At 53.5% G+C, this 6,649-nt stretch overlaps 1 non-coding gene across 1 annotated transcript; it reads right to left on the bottom strand.

The window, feature by feature from the left end:
- Positions 1–629: 629 nt before the first annotated feature.
- TRNAN-GUU (transfer RNA asparagine (anticodon GUU)) lies at positions 630–703 on the bottom strand. The gene has a single exon. It is a non-coding gene; the product is annotated as a tRNA-Asn (tRNA).
- Positions 704–6,649: the final 5,946 nt, after the last annotated feature.

Here is a 6,649-nt window from a genome sequence, read left to right as displayed (position 1 = left end):
CCTCAGAGCTGTCAGCCCAAAGGAAAAAAAGCGCAGCACCACGACCGGGTGGGCTCGAACCTCCAACCTTTCGGTTAACAGCCGATCGCGCTAGCCAGTTGCGCCACGGAGACAGTCCTGCTCTACTCTCACCACCATCAGAACATATCTTCAAAGCTATCAGCCCGAAGAAAAAAAAGCTACACAACACTCTCGGGAGGGCTCGAACCTCCAACCTTTCAGTTAAAAGCCGATCGCGCTAGCCAATTGCGCCACGGAGACAGTCGCGCTACACTCTCACCACCGTCAGAACATTTCCTCAGAGCTATCAGCCCAAAGGAAAAAAAGCGCAGCACCACAACCGGGTGGGCTCGAACCTCCAACGTTTCGGTTAACAGCCCAACGCGCTAGCCGATTGCGCCACGGAGACAGTCGTGGTCCACTCTCACCACCATCAGAACATATCTTCAAAGCTATCAGCGCAAAGAAAAAAGCGACACACCGTCTCCTGGTGGGCTCAAACCTCCAACCTTTCGGTTAACAGCCAATCGCGCTAGCCAATTGCGCTACGGAGACAGTCCTGCACCACTCTCACCACCATCAAACATATCTTCAAAGCTATCAGCCCAAAGAAAAAAAAAGCGCCGCACTACCCCCGGGTGGGCTCGAACCTCCAGCCTTTCGGTTAACGGCCGAACGCGCTAGCCAATTGCGCCACGGAGACAGTCGTGCTCCACTCTCACCACCATCAGAAAATATCTTCAAAGCTATCAGCGCAAAGAAAAAAGCAACACACCACTCCCGGGAGGGCTCGAAATTCCAACCTTTCGGTTAACAGCCGATCGCGCTAGCCAATTGCGCCACGGAGACAGTCGTGCTTCACTCTCACCACCATGAGAACATACCTTTAATGCCATCAGCGCAAAGCAAAAAAAAAGCGACACACCGTCCACGGGTGGGCTCGAAACTGCAATCTTTCGGTTAACAACCGATCGCGCTATCCGATTGCGCCACGGAGACAGTCCTGCTCCAGTCTCACCACCATGAGAACATATCTTCAAAGCTATCAGCCCAAAGAAAAAAGTAGTGTCGCACAACCATCGGGTGGGCTCGAACCTCGAACCTTTCGGTTAACAGCCGATCCCGCTAGCCAATTGCGCCCCGGAGACAGTCCTGCTCCACTCTCACCACCATCAGAACATAACTTCAAAGCTATGAGCCCAAAGAAAAAAAAGCGCCGTTTCACCACCGGGTGGGCTCGAACCTCCAACCTTTTGGCTAACAGCTGATCGCGCTACCCGATTGCGCCACGGAGACAGTCCTGCTCCACTCTCACCACCATCAGAACATTTCTTCAGAGCTATCAGCCCAAAGAAAAAAAAGCGCCGCATCACCACCGGGTGGGCTCGAACCTCCAACCTTTCGGTTAACAGCCGATCGCGCTAGCCAATTGGGCCCCGGAGGCAGTCGTGCTCCACTCTCACCACTGTCAGAACATTTCTTCAGAGCTAACAGCCCAAAGAAAAAGAAACGCCGCACCACCATCGTGTGGGCTCGAACCTCCAACCTCTCGGTTAACAGCCGGTCGCGCTAGCCAATGGCGCCACGGAGACAGTCGTGCTCCCCTCTCACCACCATCAGAACATATCTTCAAAGCTATCAGCGCAAAGAAAAAAGCGACACACCGTCCCCTGGTGGGCTCGAACCTGAAAACTCTCGGTTAACAGCCGGTCGCGCTAGCCAATGGCGCCACGGAGACAGTCGTGCTCCGCTCTCACCACCGTCAGAACATCTCTTCAGAGCTATCAGCCCGAAGAAAAAAAAGCGCCACACCACCACCGGGTGGGCTCGAACCTCCAGCCTTTCGGTTAACGGCCGAACGCGCTAGCCAATTGCGCCACGGAGACAGTCGTGCTCCACTCTCACCACCATCAGAACATATCTTCAAAGCTATCAGCGCAAAGAAAAGAGCAACACACCACTCCCAGGAAGGCTCGAAACTACAACCTTTCGGTTAACAGCCGATCGCGCTAGCCAATTGCGCCACGGAGACAGTCGTGCTCCACTCTCACCACCGTCAGAACATTTCTTCAGAGCTATCAGCTCAAAGAAGAAAAAGCGCCGCACCACCCACGGGTGGGCTCGAACCTCCAAACTTTCGGTTAACAGCCGATCGCGCTAGCCAATTGGGCCACGGAGGCAGTCGTGCTCCACTCTCAGCACACTGTCAGAACATTTCTTCAGAGCTATCAGCCCAAAGAAAAAGAAACGCCGCACCACCACCGGGTGGGCTCGAACCTGAAAACTCTCGGTTGACAGCCGGTCGCGCTAGCCAATGGCGCCACGGAGACAGTCGTGCTCCGCTCTCACCACCGTCAGAACATTTCTTCAGAGCTATCAGCCCAAAGAAAAAAAAGCGCCACACAACCACCGGGTGGGCTCGAACCTCCAGCCTTTCGGTTAATGGCCGAACGCGCTAGCCAATTTCGCCACGGAGACAGTCGTGCTCCACTCTCACCACCATCAGAACATATCTTCAAAGCTATCAGTGCAAAGAAAAAAGCAACACACCACTCACGGGAGGGCTCGAAATTCCAACCTTTCGGTTAACAGCCGATCGCGCTAGCCAATTGCGCCACGGAGACAGTCGTGCTCCAATCTCCCCACCATCAGAACATATCTTCAAAGCTATCAGCGCAAAGAAAAAAGCAACACACCACTCTCGGGAGGGATCGAACCTCCAACTTTTCGGTTAACAGCCGATCGCGCTAGCCAATTGCGCCACGGAGACAGTCGTGCTCCACTCTCACCACCGTCAGAACATTTCCTCAGAGCTATCAGCCCAAAGGAAAAAAAGCGCCGCACCTCCACCGAGTGGTCTCGAACCTCCAACCTTTCGATTAAGGGCCCATTGCGCTAGCCGATTGCGCCACGGAGACAGTCGTGCACCACTCTCACCACCGCAGAACATTTCTTCAGACTATCAGCCCAAAGAAAAAAAAGCGCCGCACCACCACCGGGTGGGCTCGAACCTCCAACCTTTCGGTTAACAGCCGAACGCGCTAGCCAATTGCGCCACGGAGACAATCGTGCTCCACTCTCACCACCGTCAGAACATTTCTTCAGAGCTATCAGCCCAAAGAAGAAAAACCGCCGCACCACCACCGGGTGGGCTCGAACCTCCAATCTTTCGGTTAACAGCCGATCGCGCTAGCCAATTGGGCCACGGAGGCAGTCGTGCTCCACTCTCACCACTGTCAGAACATTTCTTCAGAGCTATCAGCCCAAAGAAAAATAAACGCCGCACCACCACCGGGTGGGCTCGAACCTCCAACCTCTCGGTTAACAGCCGGTCGCGCTAGCCAATGGCGCCACGGAGACAGTCGTGCTCCGTTCTCACCACCGTCAGAACATTTCTTCAGAGCTATCAGCCCTAAGAAAAAAAAGCACCACACCACCACCGGGTGGGCTCGAACCTCCAGCCTTTCGATTAACGGCCGAACGCGCTAGCCAATTGCGCCACAGAGACAGTCGTGCGCCACTCTCAACACCATAAGAACATATCTTCAAAGCTATCAGCGCAAAGAAAAAAGCAACACACCACTCCCGGGAGTGCTCGAAATTCCAACCTTTCGGTTAACAGCCGATTGCGCTAGCCAATTGCGCCACGGAGACAGTCGTGCTTCACTCTCACCACCATCAGAAAATACCTTCAAAGCCATCAGCGCAAAGCGAAAAAAAAGCGACACACCGTCCACGGGTGGGCTCGAAACTCCAATCTTTCGGTTAACAACCGATCGCGCTAGCCAATTGCGCCACGGAGACAGTCCTGCTCCACTCTCACCACCATGAGAACATATCTTCAAAGCTATCAGCCCAAAGAAAAAGAAGCGCCGCACCACCACCGGGGGGGCTCGAACCTCCAACCTTTTGGTTAACAACTGATCGCGCTAGCCAATTGCGCCACGGAGACAGTCCTGCTCCACTCTCACCACCTTCAGAACATATCTTCAAAGCTTTCAGCCCAAAGAAAAAAAAGCAACAAACCAATCCCGGGAGGGCTCGAACCTCCAACCTTTCAGTTAACAGCCGATCGCGCTAGCCAATTGCGCCACAGAGATAGTCGTGCTCCACTCTCACCACCGTCAGAACATTTCTTCAGAGCTATCAGCCCAAAGGGAAAAAAGCGCCGCTTCACCACCGGGTGGGCTCGAACCTCCAGCCTTTCGGTTAACAGCCCATCGCGCTAGCCAATAGCGCCACGGAGACAGTCGTGCTCCACTCTCACCCCCATCAGAACATATCTTTAAAGCTATAATAGTGAAGAAAAAAGCAACACACCACTCCCGGGAGGGCTCAAACCTCCAATGTTTTGGTTAACAGCCGAACGTGCTAGCCATTTGCGCCACGGAGACAGTCGTGCTCCGCTTTCACCACCATCAGAACATATCTTCAAAGCTATCAGCGCAAAGAAAAAACCAACACACCACCACCGGGTGGGCTCGAACCTCCAACCTTTCGGTTAACAGCCGATCACGCTAGCCGATTGCACCACGGAGACAGTCGTGCTCCACTTTCTCCACCATCAGAACATATCTTCAAAGCTATCAGCGCGAAGAAAAAGCAACACACCACTCCCGGGAGGGCTCGAACCTCCAAATTTTCGGTTAACAGCCGAACGTGCTAGCCAATTGCGCCACGGAGACAGTCGCGCTCCAATCTCACCACCGTGAAAACATTTCTCCAAAGCTATCAGCGCAAAGATAAAAAACTGACACACTGCTTCCGGGAGGGCTGGAACCTCCAAACTTTCGGTTAACAGCCGATTGCGCTAGCCAATTGCGCCACGGAGACAGTCCTTTTCCACTCTCACCACCATCAGAACATATCTTTAAATCTATCAGCCCAAAGAAAAAAAAGCTACACAACACTCTCGGGAGGGCTCGAACCTCCAACCTTTCAGTTAAAAGCCGATCGCACTAGCCAATTGCGCCACGGAGACAGTCACGCTACACCCTCACCACCGTCAGAACATTTCCTCAGAGCTATCAGCCCAAAGGAAAAAAAGCGCAGCACCACGACCGGGTGGGCTCGAACCTCCAACCTTTCGGTTAACAGCCGATCGCGCTAGCCAGTTGCGCCACGGAGACAGTCCTGCTCTACTCTCACCACCATCAGAACATATCTTCAAAGCTATCAGCCCGAAGAAAAAAAAGCTACACAACACTCTCGGGAGGGCTCGAACCTCCAACCTTTCAGTTAAAAGCCGATCGCGCTAGCCAATTGCGCCACGGAGACAGTCGCGCTACGCTCTCACCACCGTCAGAACATTTCCTCAGAGCTATCAGCCCAAAGGAAAAAAAGCGCCGCACCACCACCGGGTGGGCTCGAACCTCCAACCTTTCGGTTAACAGCCCATCACGCTAGCCAATAGCGCCACGGAGACAGTCGTGCTCCTCTCTCACCACCGTCAGAACATTTCTTCAGACTATCAGCCCAAAGAAAAAAAAGCGCCGCACCACCACCGGGTGGGCTCGAACCTCCAACCTTTCGGTTAACAGCCGATCGCGCTAGCCAATTGCGCCACAGAGACAGTCGTGCTCCACTCTCACCACCGTCAGAACATTTCTTCAGAGCTATCAGCCCAAAGAAGAAAAGCGCCGCACCACCACCGGGTGGGATCGAACCTCCAACCTTTCGGTTAACAGCCGATCACGCTAGCCGATTGCGCCAGGGAGACAGTCGTGCTCCACTCTCACCATCATCAGAACATATCCTCAAAGCTATCAGCGCAAAGAAAAAGCAACACACCACTCCCGGGAGGGCTCGAACCTCCAAATTTTTGGTTAACAGCCGAACGTGCTAGCCAATTGCGCCACGGAGACAGTCGTGGTCAAATCTCACCACCGTCAGAACATTTCTCCAAAGCTATCAGCACAAAGAAAAGAGCATCACATCACTCCCGGGAGGGCTCGAAACTCCAACCTTTTGGTTAACAGCCGATCGCGCTAGCCAATGGCGCCACGGAGACAGTCCTTTTCCACTCTCACCACCATCAGAACATATCTTCAAAGCTATCAGTGCAAAGAAAAAAGCAACACACCACTCCCGGTAGGGCTCGAAACTCCAACCTTTCGGTTAACAACCGATCGCGCTAGCCAATTGCGCCACGGAGACAGTCCTGCTCCACTCTCACCATCATCAGAACATATCTTCAAAGTTATGAGCCCAAAGAAAAAAAAGCGCCGCACCACCACCGGGTGGGCTCGAACCTCCAATCTTTTGGTTAACAGCTGATCGCGCTAGCCAATTGCGTCTCGGAGACAGTCCTGCTCCACTCTCACCACCATCAAAACATATCTTCAAAGCTATCAGCCCAAAGAAAAAAAAGCAACGAACCACTCCCGGGAGGGCTCGAACCTCCAGCCTTTCGGTTAACAGCCGAACGCGCTAGCCAATTGTGCCACGAAGACAGTAGTGCAGCGCTCTCAGCACCGTCTGTACATTTCTCCAAAGCTATCAGCGCAATAAAAAAAGCGACACACTGCTCACGGAAGGGCTGGAACCTCCAACCTTTCGAATACCATACGAACGCGCTAGCCAATTGCGCCACGGAGACAGTCGTGCTCCACTCTCACCACCGTCAGAACATTTCTTCAGAGCTATCAGC

Source organism: Rhipicephalus microplus, unplaced genomic scaffold (genome assembly GCF_043290135.1).
Source record: "Rhipicephalus microplus isolate Deutch F79 unplaced genomic scaffold, USDA_Rmic scaffold_71, whole genome shotgun sequence".
In the NCBI taxonomy this organism is placed as follows: domain Eukaryota; kingdom Metazoa; phylum Arthropoda; class Arachnida; order Ixodida; family Ixodidae; genus Rhipicephalus; species Rhipicephalus microplus.
This window is presented reverse-complemented; position numbering and strand designations above follow the sequence as displayed.